At 44.5% G+C, this 20,157-nt stretch overlaps 1 protein-coding gene and 1 long non-coding RNA gene across 2 annotated transcripts in view; one reads left to right on the forward strand and one right to left on the reverse strand.

The window, feature by feature from the left end:
- LOC100060161 (protein FAM156A/FAM156B) overlaps positions 1-399 on the reverse strand; it is a 72,650-nt gene extending 72,251 nt beyond the window's left edge. Inside the window, exon 1 of the mRNA XM_070257078.1 lies at positions 374-399. The gene's annotated coding sequence lies outside the window, so the exon portion shown is untranslated. The remainder of the gene's footprint in view (positions 1-373) is intronic.
- On the forward strand, positions 344-8,947 carry LOC138921762 (uncharacterized). The gene is made up of 3 exons (XR_011434646.1): positions 344-455; positions 1,004-1,102; positions 6,792-8,947. It is a non-coding gene; the product is annotated as an uncharacterized lncRNA (long non-coding RNA).
- The last annotated feature ends 11,210 nt before the right edge of the window (positions 8,948-20,157 follow it).

Here is a 20,157-nt window from a genome sequence, read left to right on the forward strand (position 1 = left end):
CCCCCCACGTCCGTCCGGGAGCCAATCTCTCGCCCCCTCATAGTCTCCAGCTGGATGCGACCATGTAGAAACGGAGAGGTGGAGTTGGAGAAGTGGAAGTGAAAGCTACAGCCTCAGACACGGGTTCCACTTGGGCTTCAATGCACCGGGAGAATGGAGTGGTGGGAGTGGGGATGGACTCGACGGCGCATTAGTGTCTCCACTAGGAACTGTGGTTGATGCCCCACGCGGTGTAAGCACACCCTCAGTGTTGTCACACACACACACACCCCCTCAGTGTTGTCACACACACACACACACACACACACACAATGGGTTATTCCAAAACGGATGCCCCCTCCCCGATGGTACCTCCCGGAGAGCACGGTCCTACCTCTGCGCCCCTCAGTGGTACCGCCCAGGACAGAACTGTTCCATCTCGCGCGCCCCTTGCTGGTGTGAACGGAAAACAGCTGGTCGGTGCAGATGCCCATGGGCCGTTGCAGGCTGGTCCCCAAAGGCTGGGAGGGCAAAGTTACGATGAAAACCCCACAACTCGCTGCAGTCTTGGACCCGGGAAAAAGTCTTCCTAAGCTGAAATTTGCCTGCCTGCGTTGGTCACCCTAGCGTTAGAACCCCCCCTGGGCATTGTGCTGGCTTGTGCTTCCCTGGGTAATGCAGAATGAGTCTAGTTGGGGAACCCAGACACGGTCCCCCAAGGGGCAGGTGGGATGGAGCTCCCGACTGGGGTCCAAAGGCCTAATGTGGGGCAGGCCTCTGTCCTTGACTGTGAGTAATAGCGAAAGGGACAGCAGGACCTTTGGTTCTGTTAGGGAAGGAGCCATTTCCCAGGGTCCCCCAGGACATTGAGTAGGTGAGATAAAGACCATGGACTTCGTCACCACCCCGTCACCCCTGAACATGTTCCCTAGCAGAATCCTCAGCATGTCTAGCTATGCCTCTCTCCACAACTTTGCCTTTGTTTATTCATTCTCCCTTTCCTTCTCTCCAAATTGCCTGTCAGGCACTATTATGGGTGTTAGGAATACAGCCGTTTGGAAAGAGACAAAAACGCTGGCCCTCGTGGAGCTTGCATTCTATTGGGATCATACAGCACAAAAACGTAAGTAATTTGTCAGGTATTGGTGATTGCTGTGATTAAAGTTAAATCGGAATAATAAAGTAAAGAGAGTAGTGTAGAAAGAGGGGTCAAGGAAGGTCTTGCTAAGACTGTGACATTTGAGCAGAAACCTAGAGGAGATGAATATCTGGGAGAAAAGCCTCCCAGACAGAGATGAGCGCCTCTGGAAAAGTCTGGGAGTGGAACTCAGTCTAGTTTGTATGAGGAACAGTGAGGAGGCTGGTGTGGCTGGCACAGCATGATGGAGAGAGAGAGGTAGGAGCTGAGGTCAGAGAGGTAATGAGGGCCAGATCATGTAGGGCCTTCTGGGCCGTGGTGAGGGCTTGGACTGACTTTGAGTGAGCCGTGGGAGGGTTTTTAGCAGAGAAGCCCCCATGCCTGTTTCAGAGGCTGGAGGCCCAGGTCACCCAATGTATGGGGAGGAGCTCCTGGTTTGCCGCAAAGAAGAACCCCTTCCCCAGCCTCACTGCAGCTGAACATACCTTCCCTGGACAATCCCGTAGACTCAGGAGGAACCCCCCAACTGTTCCCCATGAATGTCCACGTCAAGGGATGATACCCTCAGGAGAGGCCGAGTGTGGGCCTTCATGGCATGAATGAGGTCATACCCAGGCCCGTGTGTGAGAGGGACAAAGTGATAGGCACAGAGGAGAGAGAGAGAGAGAGAAACGAACATTACAGACAGGGACAGAGACTGTTTCTGGCAGCACACTGTCCCCACTGAATTAGCACCCACCTGTGGGCCCCCAGCCCTGCTACTGGATGATGTGCCTGTTTCTACAGGGGAAAGGAAGCCCCTCCTCAGGGACTGTTTCTAGGGAATGACTCAACTGCCCATCACCTGGGCCTCAGTCACACTGCCTTGACACACATCAGGACGCTCTGCCCCTCAGGACCAGGACATGTCCCAGTTGTGGGGAGGCTCATTGTGTACACAAGGTCCCCCACACCCCATCAGGCCCCTAGCTGCCTTCCTGCTGATCTCAGTGCCAAAAAAATGCTTTAAAGGGGGAAGGGGTGGCAGAGATCTCTACCTTTTCAGTGGGGCCTTCTGCAAATTGATGACTCTGAGGTATTTCCCCACCTGTGTGGAGGCTCACCTGTCTACCTTCCACCGTCACATCCACAGGGAATGTAAGGATTACATTCCATACATCAAGGACCAAGCAGGATGTGTGAGTGAGAGATAGAGAGACAGACATCCTGACAGGACAGTTACAGAGTCCTGTGGCCCTGGGCACACCTTGCCCTTCCCCCTTCCCTGTCGTGCCCCCCCCCCCCCCCCACAACTGGCCTGGGCTGTGCTGAGCCTTCCCCTGCCTCCTCCAAGGAGCCCAATTACATCCAGTTCCTCTCCTCCTCAGGAGCTGAGAACTGTCATCCTCACTGGACCTCAGGCTCCTCATCTGCAAATGGTGACCTCCTCGTTGGGTGTTGGGCAGATTACCTGTGTTTATATGTGTACAGAGGTTTGTCACAGGGCCCCTAGCAAGGGTGAGAGTGATGCCAGCAGATATTGTCCTTATCAGTAATATTACCACAGGCTCCTGTGAGCTGTACGTGACTGAGGACTTGCCTTTCCTGGGGATGGGGATCCTAAGCTTTCATCTCTGTGGTACCAGGGCAGGCATGGGAGAACTGACAGCAAATGTGAAATCACAGGCCTACTGCTAAGCCCTGTGAGAGTAAGGTCCGTCCTGCCTTCCTCTTGAAATCATTCTCAAGTGCAGATACATGAGCAGCTCAGAGACCCAACACTCTGGACCAAGACCTCCACCCCCCTAAAATAGTTCAGAGAACTCATGACCTGGGACAGCCACCCACAAACAATTCAGAGACCTCTCATCCTAGACACCAACCACAAACAGTTAAAAGATGTCACACCTGAGAACATAGACGCCAACCAGCTCCGCGAATTCCTACTCTGGGTAATAGTTCCTCTTCAGCTCAGAGGCCTCACGCACTTCCCCATAGAGCCTTCAGGCTGCACCCTGGGACACAGACCCACAAATCTTCATCTCAGGGCTGCTGTGTGGGCAGTGACAGTGAGTCTCTGTCCCATCCACCCCCTGTGAGAGAGGCCTTGGGTCTTGCAGTCCCCACTATCTGTAGTCATCACCATGTCCTCGTGAGGAAGGCAGTTTCACTCCAGGGATGGGGAGGGCCTCTGGAGCTGACGGGTTCTGAGAGCGACCTCTCATGTCTGGGTCCAGGGAATGACCATCATCTAACCAACCCTGGTCACTTCTGGTCGTAGCGACTTTTGCATCCTGCCCCATAGGGGATTTAGGGTGAATCCCAGATCCACAGAAGGAGGCCCATGGACTTAGTCATCTCTGCCATCTCTCAGCACCCACTTTGGGGTTCTGGATCCTAGGAAGACAGTCTTCCCTTCACACTGCCTATGGCAGCCCCCATTAAATCCCTCTGATGATCCCTGTCGTTTCCTCAAACTCCCTCTCCTGGTGGCAGCTGCCATACGTCTTCTCTCTACCCCGATTTTCCCCTCCCCTTGCCAGCCATGAGACCTCCCCTTCCACCACAGGGGCCTCTTTTGCACCTCTCCCAGCCCTATTCACCAGGCCTCAGTTACACCTCTCGCCCCCATTTGCATCCTTTCACCCAGCACCCAGACAGGACCCCCTCAGGACCCTCCCTGCTTCCTTCAAGTTCAGAACATTGTGCAGGACAGAACTCTCTCCTGCGCCCTACACAGGGGTCTGTCATAAAGTCCTGTTAGGGTAGAGCTGAAAATCTCTCCAGGATCCACCTGAAACTCCAGACCCATCCTGGGAGTCTAGGGCAATTCCTCCAGGGCTGGGAGGGAAGGAGAAGGGTTTCTGAGAGGAGGAGCTACAGTGAGTGTCCCCTCAGGAGGTGGCCTGACAGTGTGCAGAGCTGGGTCTGTGAGGACAGGGAAGCGGCCCTGGGAGGGACAGGGGCAGTGTGAACTTGAGGAGTGCCCCAGCCGCTGTCCTCATGGGCTTGGGCATAATGGAGCCAGTTACCTGCCTTCTCTGGGCCTGAGCGTCCTCATCAGTGACAGTGTTTTCTTCCAAGGGGCCTAGTGAGGATTAAGTGAGATGGCACTTAAGAAGTGCTTAGGACACTGCAAATCAGATCAATGATTACATAGAACTCAGAGCCCCAGCACTGGGTCCCAGCTGACTCCGAGAGTGATCTCCCTAAACCCTGCCACAGACTGGGGAAGCGTCTTCAGCCCTGTTGACTGGACAGCGGAGCACACCTTGGAGACTGGGTTGGACTGGCCCTCCAGAGCTCAGCGCCCAGCCCCTGCACTACAAACTCCTGCCCATCAACCAGAGCTCCTCAGCGTGAGAACAGTGACTGGGCTTTGGGAGTCCGTCTCTCTGTGTCCCGCAAGAGCCAGAGCAGGTGGTCTCCAGGTGGACCGCACAGAGTGGCCCTGGATTCCTCGCCTTTCTCGTCCCATGATCAATCGACTGTCCCTTCGCAGGCTCCTGGTTTATTCGAATCTGTAGGAGATAGGCGTGGCCAAAATGGGACTAGAGTGGCCTCCAGGAAGTCTGAAAAGTGGGTGTGCGCCCGAGGGCCGGGATTGGGGGCTGGGCCGCCAAGACAGCATCATCCCCTCCTCTGTCAAAGGCTGAGGCTGATCACCCTGGGGTGGGGCAGATTTTATTGTCCCTCCATACACAGTATTTGTATTGTTATCAAATAGATTCCCCTCCCTGGTGGGACCTCCGGTAGTGGTGCATTCCACCTTTGCACCCCTGAAATGGTACCTTCAGGCAGGGAACAGTTCCACCCTCACACCTCATCCTCACCTCCCACCCCCAGGAGGTGAGACCCCGGAGGGGCTGTTTTTCACGTATGTCCTGTGGAATATTCTGGTGGTTCTAATGCTCCTGTGAAGCTTTAGCGTGCATCAGAATCCCTCAGAGTTTCTGGTTCAGTGGGTCCTCCGGGGTGGGGTCCGAGGAAGCTCAGCCTCCCTCCCCAACAACTAAGTGGAGTCTGACTCCTGTCTCCCTCCACCACATTACCAGCGCACTGTTCCTTCCCTTCTCTCTCTCCCTCCTTGCCCCCAACACACCCAGACAAACAGTCTTAGCGCCAGACCCTGAAGATCTTGAAGGGAGCAAAGGTCTAAGCATCCAGTCCACTGCAGCAGAGCTCCTGCCCCAAGAAAGGCGTGAGGATGCCAGTAAACCAGACCTGGTGTGTGTGTGTGTGTGTGTGTGTTGTTTAAATACAGAGAAATATGTTTGAAAGCAACAGGGAAGTACCCAGAACTAACCCCAGTGTTAGGCCCAGGGGGGAGAGAATGTGGAGGAAGGAAGTGACCTGTGTAGTCCATGTACTGATGTCCTAATGGAATCTTTTACACCAGCCCCATATTCATGTATTATTTGAATAACCGTTTCTAAAGCAAAGTCATGTGATGAAAACAGTATCTGCACCACAGAGCATTTGTTTGTGAGGGCATCTGGAAGGTGTCCAGGAACAGGGTTCTCAAACTTACCTGCCCCAAGGCCAGGCAGTTACTGTGCATAAGAGAACCCAGCTCCTGTGAAGGTGAGGAAGAGCAGCCCACGGGTAGGATAAATGTTCCCTGCCAACCAGCCCCCGGAATGGGTACTGATAGAGAAGATGGGGCCAGTGCAGACCCCAGACCCGCACCTCGTCTGAGGGGGCACCTCCAGTGCAGCTACTGCCTACTATCCTTGAGGAGGAATGAGATCCCTGCATGGCCAGGGGTTGTGATTTTCCCAGAGAAGCTGGAAGTCTGGGTACTTGTCATCTCCTGTTTTTTTAAATGATAGAAACAAATTAAATTGGCAAAGATTGTGGTTCAGCCCAGCTCTGTATAAGCCGTATAGAACAATGTGTCTGCGCGTGGGGTTGGGTCTGGGGGCTCCTTTTCCCGGCAGATCTTTCTGAAACTCTTCTGAAGGCCTTTCAGAAGACAGCAGGAGCTCAGGAAATGCCTTTGGAAATAGCGAATGAATGAATGAATGAATGAACGAATGAATGTGAATTCAGGAGCTAACATCCAGACCTGAAGAAGGGTCCCTGTTCTCAGCCAGTGAAGTCCCCTGTGACACCCATCCCGGGCCTCTTTCTCCTCTGTTCCTAGAGTTCCTGGATCGACTCTCCAATCTCCACCATCAGAGGGCATCATCACTTGCCCTCTGACCCCTTCATCCACTTGGTGTGTCTTCCCGGCACTCACTGCCCACAGCAGCCCGCTCTGATTCCTTTTCCTGGTTTTCAGCCCCAGCAGAGTCCCCTCTGGAATAGACCCCTCTACGCCCCACCCCCACCCCGAGCAGTGGTCAGGAGCTTGGGTTCTGGTGTTTCCCTGAGTACCGATCTCTGTTTATCCTCTTCGTAGCAGCTGTGTGACTGGGGGTCATTCCCTTTCTCTCTCTGTGCCTCGGTCTTCTCCACCGTGAAATAGTGACAATCCTCACAGGTTGTCGTGAAGAGTAAATGAGACGATCCCAGTAAGAGTTTTCACAGGGCCTGGGCCAGAATAAATGTCAGTGATACATTAGCCAGTATTATTATATTTTGGGTCATTATTATTGTTTCCAGAGATGCTCTATTTTAACCATCAGCTAACTCCTTTAATACTCATAACATCCTTGGGAGGTGGCTATAATTACTAATCACTCTTTTACAGATGAGTAAACTGATGTGCTGTGCACCAGCTAACTAACTTACTCAAGGTCGCCGGAGCCAGGAGGGAAAACGCCAGTACTCGTGCCCAGGTCTGTCTGGCTCCAGAGCTCCTGCCCATAACCCCCAGCTGTGCCTTATTCCGCAGCAGTGTCAGTGACAGCGGTAGCCACTGACATCACAAAGGTAGCCAAAGCCGAGCAAAGACCCCATCTGCACAGTCCCCGAAACAAACATGGTTCCCCACAACATGAAGTGGAAAGACGAGATATTCAGAGTGCTCTCAGTCTCAGTGAGCCACCCCTCCCTGTGCGTGTCCTGTGGGCTGGAGAATCCATCCTGTGGGTCTTGTCCTCCAGGGACCTCTTAGCACTGCAGGATCTCATCCAAGGCTGACCTGAGCAACCCCCACCTCTCCCTGCACTGCTTGGCCGGGCATGCTGGGGCCCCATGTTCTAGGGACCCTCTGCCCCTGGACCCAGCTGACCCTTCACAACCTGCTTCCTGGCACTCTCCCCTTCGAGTGGCTGCAACAGCCCACATTCACCCTTGATTCTGTCAATAGACCAGTGGATGAGGAGAATGAGGTACCAAGGGGTTAGGCTAGCTGCCCAGGGTCTCCCCACTAGTCCATGGCAAACTTGGATTCACACACTGCACTTTCTGACTCTAGGTGTCCTGACCTAAAACAACATTCTCTTCTGCCTCTAGTAGCAGATGCCCTTTAAATGGTGCCCCCGTGCCACATGCCTTACATACAATTCTCTAACATCCTCCTCATCATAAATAATGGTAATGGTCAGAATAGCAAGAGCTGTTCCATCTTTACACTGACAGAACCTCTGGAGTTTCCCTCAATCTCTTCATCACAGGACACACACACACATGTCATATGAGAAAGATAGGGGATCTTCTTAACATAGCATTCGAGGACTAATTGAAGACTGAACTAGGAATTGGTTCTGGCCAGGATGGGCTAACAGGTCTGGGTCTATCCTCCCACTTTAAATTACTGAAAAATTGGAAGAGATGGGTTTTGGACATGGTACATCAGGCAGTACAGGACACTGATACCTGAGAGAAAGGGAAAAATGAGGTGAGCACTACAATTTCCCCCAGCTTACTGCCTAGAGAGGGTTTCCAGGCATCAGTGCAGGGTGAGGGAACCCAAACAGAGTCCTACGGTCTCCCAGAGTTGAGGAACAGTTGAGAATTCGGGGAGGTCAAGACAGGTAGAATTCCTAGAGCAGAGGACCAGAGAAAAGAGAGCTGCATGGAGAGGAGAGAGTTGCAGCGAGAGAGAGAGAGAGAAAGGGAGCGTGTGCGAGAGAGACAGAGCATGCGTTCTGGAGATCTGCAGAGGGTTCCCCTGGAGTCTCCAACTGAATTCTGATCAGTCCACGTGTGTGAGGAAACTACCCAAGGCCAGGGAAGAAACTACCAAAAAGGAGTGGGTGGCACAACGCCATAGCTCACAGAAGGATGGAAATAGTTCACCTTCTCCCCTGCCAGAGGTGAAAAAAATAATATGCAGCGTATTGGGTAAACTTCTCAGCTGGTTGGGAAAACTCACCCTGGACTGAAGACTGTTCGGGTCCCATCTAATAATGCTCAAAAGCAAGCCTCAAAAGGATAAGACTGTTACCAAGTATCTTAAAGGCATCACAGGATGAAGCTCCAAATCACTTAAAGGAATTATTGTTATTACTATTATAAAATCCAGAACCCAACAAGGTAAAATTCACAATGTCTGGCATCCAATAAAAGATTACTAGGCATGCACAGAATGAGAAAATGGAACCAATAGTGAGGAGAAAAATTAATCAATAGAAAGAGACCCAGAAATAACACAGACGATAAAGTTAAGTGACAGGGACTTTAAAACAGCTATTATAAATGTATTCTGTGTGTTGAACAAGACAGAGGAAAGAGTGAGCATGTTAACAGGAGATATGAAGTTATTTAAAAAGACCCAAATTGAACTTCGAGAGATAAAAATACATGATCTGAGATGAAAAATACACTGGATGAGATTAACAGTAGATTTAGACATTTCAGAGGAAAAGATTAGTGAACTTGAAGACTCAATGAGATGTTTAAAAAAAAAAAAAAGCATCCAAGATGAAGCGCACAAAGGAAAAAAGAAAGTTTTGTTAGAAATGATTGGAGTGGGCCAGCCTGGTGGCATAGTGGTTAAGTTTGCGTGCTCCGATTTGGCGGCCCGGGGTTCACTGGTTCAGATCTCAGGTGTCGACCTACACACTGCTTGTCAAGCCATGCTGTGGCAGGAGTCCCACATATAAAATGGAGGAAAGTGGGCACAGATGTTGGCTCAGGGCCAATCTTCCTCAGCAAAACGGAGGAGAATTGGTGGCAGATGTTAGCTCAGGGCCAATCTTCCTTAAAAAAAAAAAAAAAAGTGAATGGACTAATAGTGAGCTGTAGGGCAACTTCAAGTAGCCTAATATACATATCATTGGAGTTGCCGAAGGAGGGTGGGCACAAAAAATGTTTCCAGAAATAATAGCAGAAAATTTGCCAAATTTCATGCAAACCATAAAGCCACATCCAAGAAGCTCAATGAATCCCAAGCAGGAGGAGCATAAAGAAAACTGCACCGACACAGTGTAATTAAAATGTTCAAAAGCTGTAAAAAAGAGAAAATCTTAAAAGAAGCCAGAGGATAAAAAGATTCATTATGTAAGGTGGGCCAAAGATAAAATATAACAGCACGTTTCTCTTCGGAAACAATGGGAAGCAGAAATCAGTGGAGCAACATCATTAATGCAGTAAAAGAAAAGAATTGTCAAACTAAAATTGAAAACTGAGATAAAGTAATTTTCAAAAGTGACGACAAAATAATGACTTTTTTAGAGATACTAAAGCTCGAAGAATTCATCTGCAAACCTGCACAATACAAAAAAGGTCTTAAACGTCCTTCAGGGGCTGGCCCGGTGGTGTAGTGGTTGGGTTCACTGCTCCACTTCAGCGGCCCAGGGTTCGCAGGTTTGGACCCCAAGCGCGGACCTAGCACCACTCATCAAGCCATGCTGTGGTGGCATCTCACATAAAATAGCGGAAGACTGGCACAGATGTTGGCTCGGTGACAATCTTCCTCAAGCAAAAAGAGGAAGATTGGCAATAGATGTTAGCTCAGGGCCAGTCTTCCTCACTAGAAAATAAGTAAATAAATAAAAAGTCCTTCAGATAGAATGAAAATGACATCAGACGGAAATGAGGACTTGCACAAAGAAAGAAAAAGCACCATAAATGATAAATATGTGTGTAAATATAAACTACCCATTTTCTCATTTTTAAAATAACTTTAAAAATTGACAGTTTAACGCAAAAATAATAATATATTATGGGGTTTATAACATAAGTAAAAGTAAAATATATGTCCTCAAAAGCAAAAAGGCTGGAAGAAGTGAAATGGAATTATACGGTTGTAAAATTGTTATGCTCTATTCAAAGTGTTGTAATAGTACTTTAGAGTATATTGTGATAAATTGTAGATGTATGCTATTCAGGGTTTACCCTGAATCAACTACTAAAAAGTAGAAGTACAGCAAATAGGCCAACAAATCAACCAAGTAGGTCAAGACGGACTCATAAAACTACTACATTAATCCAAAACAAGGCAAAAAAGAGGATACTGGGAACAAAGAATAGATGGGGCAAATAGAAAACACATAACAACGTGGAATATGTAAACCCAAACATATCAATAATTATGTTAAATATAAAGGGTCTAAATGCCACCATTAAAAGACAATGATTGCAGAATTGGATAAAAGAGCAAGACTCAACTATATACTGCCTAAAAGAAACCCAATTTGAATGTAAAGGCGCAAATGGGTTGAAAGCAATAGGATGGGCCACTCAGGGGACTCCACTTCCAGCATGACAACACGAGGAGCTCTGTGGATCCATTCGCCAGTGAAACAACTAGTGAAAGTTATTTTTTAAAAACCAAAACATTTAAAGTCTCCAGAAATTGTCCTAAGCATATACAACAAATAAAGAGACATTTATCCAAGAAAACCTTTTAAATCTCAGAACACTGAGAGTCTGTGGCACGTGAGCCATGACCCACTCCATCCTCCACCCCCCCCCCCCCCAAATCAGCTGGGTGGAAGCTTCACTGTGGGAGAAAAGATGGGACTTCCTCTCCATTCAGCTCCCAATCAAGGGACACAGTATCTCACTGGAAGAGGCAGGACACCAGCATTCCTCATCCCCTCCCACTCCAGGTTGCAGAGGCTAAATTCCTAGTGAGTGTGTCTGAGAGATCAGGGACTCCCTTCCTCATCCAGCCCTCGCTCATAGGATGGAAACCTTACTCCAGGCACAGCAGGCCAAAAATACTAGAGCATCTATAGCCCTCGTCCCAGCTCGCTCATAAGAAGAGGTTCCAGTTGAGAAAAGCAGAAGCTGCCACCCTCACCCAGTGCCTGGAGCAGTGGCTCAAGAGATTTTACCCAGGGAGAGAGGCAGTCCATAAGAAGAGAGACCTCTAAACTTATCCCCAAAGGAACTGACTTTATCTGAAACAGAATGTAGGGAAGTTCAAACTTAAGGACGTTAAAAAACAATGGGGATTTTGCTGGTAAGCTATGAAGAAGGGACCCTATGAAAGCAACAAGCTAAACTGACTGGAGGCTCTAGGCAGGGCAATTATACAAGAAAAAGAAATAAAAGCCATCACGACTGGAAAAGAAGAAGTAAAACTATCTCTGTTTGCAGATGACATGATCTAGTGTATAGAAAGTCCTCAGGAATCCACTAAAAACGATTAGGGCTTAGAAACGACTTCAGAAAGTTTGCAGGATAAAAGATCAACACACAAAAATGAATTGCATTTCTATACACTAGCAGTGAACAACCCAAAAATGAAATTAAAGAAACAATTCGATTTACAATAGCATCCCAAGTAATAAAATACTTATGAATAAATTTAACAAAAGAAGTGCAAGACTGTACACTGAAAACTACAAAATATCATTGAAAGATTTAAGGAAGACCTAAATAAATGGAAAGACATCTCATGTTCATGGATCAGCAGACTAATGCTCGTAAGAAGGCAGTAACCCCCAAATTGATCTATTTCAATGTAATCTCTTCCAAAATCATAACTGCATTTTTTGCGAAAATTGACAAACTAGTGCTAAAATGCATATGAAGTTGCAAGAGACCCAGAATAGGCAAAGCAATATTGAAAAAGAGGAGCAAAGTTGAAGGATTCACACTTCTTGATGTCAAAACTTACCACAAAGCTATAGTAATCAAGACAGTGTAGTACTGGCATAAGGATAGACATATAGATCAATGGAATAGAATTGCAAGTCCAGAAATAAACACTCACGTTTATGGCCAATTGATTTTTGACAAGAGTGCCAAGAAAATTCAGTGGCAAAGAATACTCTTTTCAACAGATGGTGCTGAAACAACCGGACATCCACATGCAAAAGAATGAAGTTGTATACCTATCTCACACCATATGCAAAAATTAACTCAAAATGGATCAAAGATGTAAGTTAAGAGCTAAAACTGTAAAACACTTGGAAGAAAACATAGGCATAAAACTTCATGACCATGGAATAGGTTTCTTAGATATGACAACAAAAGCACAAGTAACAAAAGAACAAATAGATAAATTGAGCTTCATCAAAATGAAAAGCTTTTAAGCTGCAAAGGATACCATCAAGAAAGCGAAAAATCAACCCACATTTTTTGTAAATCGTATACCTGAAAGCTCGATTGTAGAGAGAACGCCTACAACTCAATAATTAAAAGACAAATAACCCAATTTTTGAATGGGCTAAAGATATGAATAGATATGTCTCCGAAGAAGATATACAATGGCCAATAAGCCCATAAAAAGATGCTCAACACTTTTAGCCATTGGGGAAAGGCAATCAAAACCATATGAATTACCACTACACACCCACTAGGATGGCTATAATCCAAAAGACAGATAATAATAAGTGTTGGTGGGGTTGTGAAGAAATTGGAACCCTCATACACTGCTGAGAATGTAAAATGGTGCAACTGCTTTGGAAAACAATCTGACGGTTCCTCAAAGATTATATATACAGTTACCATATGACCCAGCAATTCCACACCTAAGTATATACCGAATTGAAAACGTGTGTCCACACAAAAAGTTGTGCACAAATGTTCAAAGCAGCATTATTCTTAATAACCAAAAAGTGGAAACAACCTGAATGTCTATCAACTGATGAATGGATAAATAGTATGTGGTATATCCACACAATGGAATATTATTCAGTGATAAAAAGAAATGAAGTACTGATACATGCTACAACATGGATGAACCTGAAAACATTATCCTGAGTGAAAGAAACCAGTCACAAAAGATCACGTATTGTATAATTCCATTCATGTGAAATGTCCAAAATAGGCAAATTTATAGAGAAGGAAAGTAGATTAGTGGTTTCTCAGGGATGGGGTAGAGGGGGAAGGGGAGTGAGTGCTAATGTGTATGGAGGCTTTTTTTCGGAGAGGCGGTGAAAATGTTCAAAACTTGTGGTGATTGTTGCACAATTCTGTGACTATACTAAAAATGTTTTAATTGTATCTTTAAAAGGATAAATTGTATGGCATGTGAATTCAGTCTCAATAAAGCTGTAATTTAAGAAAGGACATGAGAGAACTTTTTGGGGTGATAGAAATGTTTTTATATCTTGTGGTGGTTGTTACATGAGTGTATATGTTGGTCAAAATTCATCAAAATGTACACCTAAAATGAGTACATACTATGGAATGTAAATTGTACCTCAATAAAGTTGTTATTTTTAACAGAGAAAAAAAGTAAAAAGATGAGAAAAGATACACCGTGCAAATACTAAATCAAAGAAAGCTGGGGTGGCTATATTAATATCAGAAAAGGTAGAAAAGTAGACTTCAGAGTAAAGGATGTTACCAGGGGTAAAAATGGCCATTTCATGATAATAAAGGGGCCAGCTCATCAGAAGGATATAACAATTCTGAACACTTATGCACCTAATAACAGAGCTTCAATATACATGAAGCAAAAACTGATAGAACTAAAAGGAGAAGCAGAAGATTTTGTAATTATAGCTGAAGAAGTCAGCACATCTCTTTCGGTAATCTATAGAACGAGTAGACAAAAAATCAGTTAGAATAAAAAAAAGTTGAGCAATACTATCAACCAATTTTACCTAACGTATTTATAGAACACACCATCCAACAACAGCAGAATAGACATTTTTTTTTCCGAATGCACACAGAACAGTTATCAAGATAGACCATTGTACTGGGTTTAATAGGGGCCTCCAAAAAGAAATGTCCAAGTCCTAACCTCCAGAACCTGTGAATGTGGCCTTATTTGAAATGAGGGTTTTTGAAAATGTAATTAAGTCAAAGATCTCAAGATGAGATCGTCCTGAATTTAGGCTGGGCCCTAAATCCAATGACAGATGTCCTTATAAGAGAGAGGCAGAGGGAGATTTGCGACACAGAGAGGAAGGCAACGTGAAGACAGAAGCAGAGACTAGAGTGATGCATCTGCAAGCCAAAGCATGCCAAGGATTGCTGGCAGGCACCAGAAGCTGGTGAGAAGAGGCATGGAACAGATTCTCCCTCAGAGTCTGCAAAAGGTGCCAACCCTGTCTACACCTTGATTTCAAACTTCTGCCCTCTGGAGTGTGAGAGAATAAATTTCTGTTGTTTTAAGCCATCAAATTTGTAGCGATTTGTTATGGCAGCCTTAGGAAACTAGTACAACCATATTCTGGACCATAAAACAAATCTCCATAAACTTAAAAGATTTAAGTCATACGAAATATTTTCTCTCAACACACTGGAACTAAATTAGAAATAAATTTTTGAAAAGGTATGTGGAAAATCTGCAAATATTTTGAAACAAAATAACACTTCTAAATATTGTGTCAAAGAAGAAATCAAAAAGGGGAACAGAATGGGCCAGCCCGGTGGTGTAGTGGTTGAGCTCGTGCTCTCTGCTTCGGCGGCCCAGGGTTTGCAGGTTCAGATCCTGGGCGCCGACCTACACACCACTCATTAAGCCATGCTGTGGCAGCGTCCCACATACAAAAGAGAGGAAGATTGGCACAGATGTTAGCCCAGGAACAATCTTCCTCAAGCAAAAAGAGGAAGAGTGGCAGTAGATGTTAGCTCAGGGCCAATCTTCCTCACCCAAAAAAGAAAAGGGAGGAATAGAAAATTTTTTCAGCTTCCTTGAGGTATAATTGACAACTGAGATTGTAATACATTTAAAGTGTACAACATAATGAGTTGATCTAAGTGTACACTGCGAAAGTATTCTCACCATCACATCCATCACCTCACATATTAACCATTTTTTTAATGAGGACATTTAAGTTCCACTCTCTTAGCAAATTTCAATTATACAGTGTATTATCAACTATAGTCGCCATGTTATACATTAGATCCTCAGATCTTATTCACCTTATAACTGAAAGTTTGCACCCTTTTACCAGCCTCTCCCTATTTTCCCCACTCTCCAGCCCCTGGCAACCACCATTCTACTCTCTGTTTCTATAAGTTCAGCATTTCTTTTTTGGTTCCACATATAAGTGATACCATGCATAATGTCCTCCAAGTTCATCCATGTTGTCGCAAATGGCAGGATTTCCTTCTTTTTTAAGGCTGAGTAATATTCCTGTGTGTGTGTGTGTGTGTGTGTGTGTGTGTGTGTGTGTACACATGTATGCCACATTTTCTTTATCCATTCATCTGTTGACGGACACTTAGGTTGTTTCCATATCTTGGCTGCAATGAATAATACTGCAATGAACATGGGAATACAGATGTCTCTTTGAGATCCTGATTTCATTTCCTTTGGATATATATCCAGAAGTAGGATTGCTGTATCATACGGTAGTTCTATTTGTGATTTCTTAAGGAACTTCCATACTGTTTTCCATAGTGGCAGTACTAGTTTTCATTCCTACCAACAGTGTACAAGGGTTTCCCTTTCTCCACATCTTCGCCAGCATGTGTTACCTCTTGTCTTTTTTATAATAGACATCCTAATGAGTGTGAGGTGATATCTCATTGTGGTTTTGATTTGCATTTCCCTGGTGATTAGTGATGTTGAGCATCTTCAAAAAATCTACAGCTAACGTCATAGTCTATGGAGGAAAGACTGAATGCCTTCTCTTTAAGGTCAGCAACAAGGCAAAAACATCTGACTCCACTTCTATTCAACATTGTACTGGAGGTCCTAGCCCTTGCAGTATGGTAAGAAAAAGAAATAAAAGGTATGCAGATTGTAAAGAAAGAAGCAAAGCTGTCCTTTTCACATATAACATTATTGTCTGTAGAAAATCCTAAGAAATCTGCAAAAAACCTACCAAATGAGTTTAGCAAAGTTGCAGGATAAAAGGTCAACGTTCAAAATCAACTGCATTTCTCTATCCTAGCAGTTAACAATTGGAATTTGAAATAAAAATATCATTTATAATAGCAGCAAAATATATAAAATACTTAGGGATAAGTTTGACAAAAGACCTGCAAGGCCTGTACACTGAAAATTACAAAACATTACTCAGAGTCGTTAAAGAAGATCTAATAAATGAGAATATCCTATGTTCACGGAGTGGAAAAGTCAATATTGCTAAGATGCATGAGTTGACAAGCCAATTCTAAAATTTATATGGAAATGCAAAAGACCTAGAATAGCCAAAACAATTTTTAAAAAGAACAAAGTTAGAGGACTACCTGATTTCAAGCTACAGTAATCAAGATGATGTGGTATTGGTGTAAAGATCAGTGAAAAAGAAGAGAGTCAAGAAACAGGCCTATATACATATGGCTAGTTGACCTTCAACAATGGTATAAATGCAATTCCATGAGGGAAAGAATAATATTTTCAATAAACGGTGCTGGCACAATTGGATAGCCATATGCAAGAAATAATTGAAGACTGACATTTACCTCACAACATATACAAAAATTAATGCACGATGGATCATACACCTAAATGCAAAACCAAAAACTATAAGAACTTATTAAAGAAAACATAGAAGAAAATCTTACTCACCTTTGGTTTGGCAAATATGTCCTAACTAGGACTCAAAAAGCACGGATATAAGGGAAGCATTGATAACTTGGACTTCATCAAAATTAGAAATTTTTTTCTTCAGAAGAGACTGTTACAAAAATAAAAAGGCCAGCCACAGACTGAGAGAAAAAATTTGCAAAGCATATATCTAATAAAGGACTTCTGTCCAGAATGTGTAAAGAACTCTGAAAACTCAATAATAAGATATCAAACAACTCCATTTTTCAAGTGGGCAAAAGATCTGAACAGACACTTCACAAAAGAAAGTATACAGATGTCAAATTAGCACATGAAAAAATGCTCAGCATCGTTGGTCATTAAGGAAATGCAAATTAAAACATGATTAGGTACCGCTACACACTTATTAAAATAGCTAAAATTTAAAAGACTGACCTACCAACCTACCAGGTTTTGGCAGGATATGAAGAAACTGGAACTCTCATACACTGCTAGTGGGAATGAAATGGTACCACCACTTTGGAAAACAGTTCAGCACTTTCTTACAAAGTTAAACGTGCATCTACCATATAATCCAGCCCTCCCATTCCTATGTGTTTACCCAAGAGAAATGAAAGCATATGTCCGTACAAAGACGTGTACACAAATCTTCACAGCAACTTTATTTATAACAGACAAAAACTGGAAACAACGCAAATGTCCATCAACAGATGAATGGATAAAGAAGTTGTGATATATAAATACGATGGAATACTACTCAGCACTAAAAGGAATGAACTGTTGACAATGCAGTTGCAAGGATGAATCTCAAACTAATTATGCTGAGTGAAAGAAGCCAGATAAAAAAAAGAAAACATATTGTATGATTCCATTTATATACACTCTAGGAAATGCAAATGAATAGATTACTAGACTTTAGAATGGAACGGGATATGAAAGAGAGGGGAGTGAAGAATAACTCTAAGAATGTGGCCTGAGTAACCAGAAGGATGGAATTGCCAACATGACAAGAGAAAGACTGAGAGAGGAGCCGGCTTTAGGGGCAAGGTCAGGAGTTCAGTTTTGGTTGTGTCAAGTTTGAGAATGCCTACTAGACGTTCAAGTGGGGATGTTGAGTAGAAAGTTGGATATGAGAGTCTAGAGATCAGGAGAGAGAACAAGGCTGGAGAAAATTTGGAAGCCTGATTCCAGGACTTTGACTCTTAACCACGAACATGTATCGCTCCGTGCATGTTGCTGTGGCTTCCTCACAGGTCTCCCTCCTTCCTGTTCTTACCCCTCCAATCTATCCTCCCTGCCCGCTGCTTGAAGGATCCTTCTAAACTGCAAAATGAGCCATATGATGCCCTTGCTTAAAAAGTAGAGGAGAAAATGAAGACAGAAGAGGAGGAGGAGGGGCCCGCCCCGTGGCCGAGTGGTTAAGTTCGCGCGCTCCGTCCGCTTCAGCGGCCGAGGGTTTGGCCAGCTCGGATCCTGGGCGCGGACATGGCACCGCTCATCAGACCACGCGGAGGCGGCGTCCCACATAGCACAACCAGAAGGGCCTACAGTTAGAATGTACAAGTATGTACTGCGGGGGCTTGGGGAGAAAGAAAAGAAGAAAAAAAAAAAGAAGACTGGCAACAGATGTTAGCTCAGGTGCCAATCTTTAAAAAAAAAAAAAAAGGAGGAGCGAAAAAGAAATTCAGTAGTGTCCCAATCTCCTAAAGGATAAAGTCTCATCTTCTTAACCCAGTACTGTAGGACTTTTGTGACATGTCCTTTGCCCCACCAACCCAACCTGCAACCTCACTTCTCCCCTCCACCTCTAAATGCAGCTCCCTCTGACCTAGCCTTCCCCAAATGCTAGCAGTTCTCAGATCCTCACTATGCTCTCCCTCTGTCCAGAAGCTCTCTGTCTCTGTCTCTGTCTCTGTCTCACTCTCTGTCTCTGTCTCTCTCTCTCTCTCTCCCTATATCCTCCTAGCGAGATCCTATCTTCTCATCCTTCAAAACTTACCTCAGACCTCTCGGAGTCCATCGAACCATAACTCCACATATATAACTCTCACGGAGAGCTTATTCTGTAACTCTCTGCTTCATCTGTCTGTCTCACCTGTGGGACTATGATCTTGAGGTTATTTTTTCCTTCTTTGACAAGCTAGGTATATATAACTCAAGTTCTTAGCAATGCCAGCGAAACAGATCTTTTAAATTGTGGTTTATTCCTACAATGAGATGCTATTCAGCAATAAAAATGAACTGTCTTCGAGAAGATCCAACATCCATTTATGATAAAAACCCTCAATAAAATAGGTATAGAAGGAAGGTACCTCAACATAATAAAGGCCATATATGACAAACCCACAGCCAACATCATACTCAATGGACAAAGACTGAAACCCAGCCCTCTCAGAACAGGAACAAGACAAGGGTGCCCACTTTCACCACTCTTATTCAATACAGTGCTGGAGGTTTTGGCCAGAGCAATTCGGCAGGAAAAAGAAATAAAAGGAATCCAAACAGGCAATGAAGAAGTAACACTCTCGCTGTTTGCAGACGACATGATCTTATATATAGAAAACCCCAAAGAATCCATAGAAAAACTATTAGAAACAATCAACAGCTACAGCAAAGTTGCAGGGTATAAAATCAACATACATAAATCAGTAGCATTTCTATACGCTAACAATGAACTAACAGAAAAAGATCTCAAGAACTCAATCCCATTCACGATCGCAACAAAAAGAATAAAATACCTTGGGATAAATTTAACCAAGGAAGTGAAAGATCTATACAACGAAAACTACAAGACTTTCTTGAAAGAAATCGACGACGACATAAAAAGATGGAAAGACATTCCATGCACATGGATTGGAAGAATAAACATAGTTAAAATGTTCATATTACCTAAAGCAATCTACAGATTCAACGCTATCCTAATCAGAATCCCAATGACGTTCTTTACAGAAATTGAACAAAGAATCCTAAAATTCATATGGGGCAACAAAAGACTCCGAATTGCTAAAGCAATCCTGAGAAAGAAGAACAAAGCTGGAGGCATCACAATCCCTGACTTCAAAACATACTACAAAGCAACGGTAATCAAAACAGCATGGTACTGGTACAAAAACAGATGCATAGATCAATGGATCACAATTGAAAGCCCAGAAATAAAACCACACATCTATGGACAGCTAATCTTTGACAAAGGAGCTGAGGGCCTGCAATGGAGGAAAGAAAGTCTCTTCAACAAATGGTGCTGGGAAAACTGGACAGCCACATGTAAAAGAATGAAAATCAACCATTCTTTTTCACCATTTATTAAAATAAACTCAAAATG

This window comes from Equus caballus, chromosome X (genome assembly GCF_041296265.1).
Source record: "Equus caballus isolate H_3958 breed thoroughbred chromosome X, TB-T2T, whole genome shotgun sequence".
Classification (NCBI taxonomy): domain Eukaryota; kingdom Metazoa; phylum Chordata; class Mammalia; order Perissodactyla; family Equidae; genus Equus; species Equus caballus.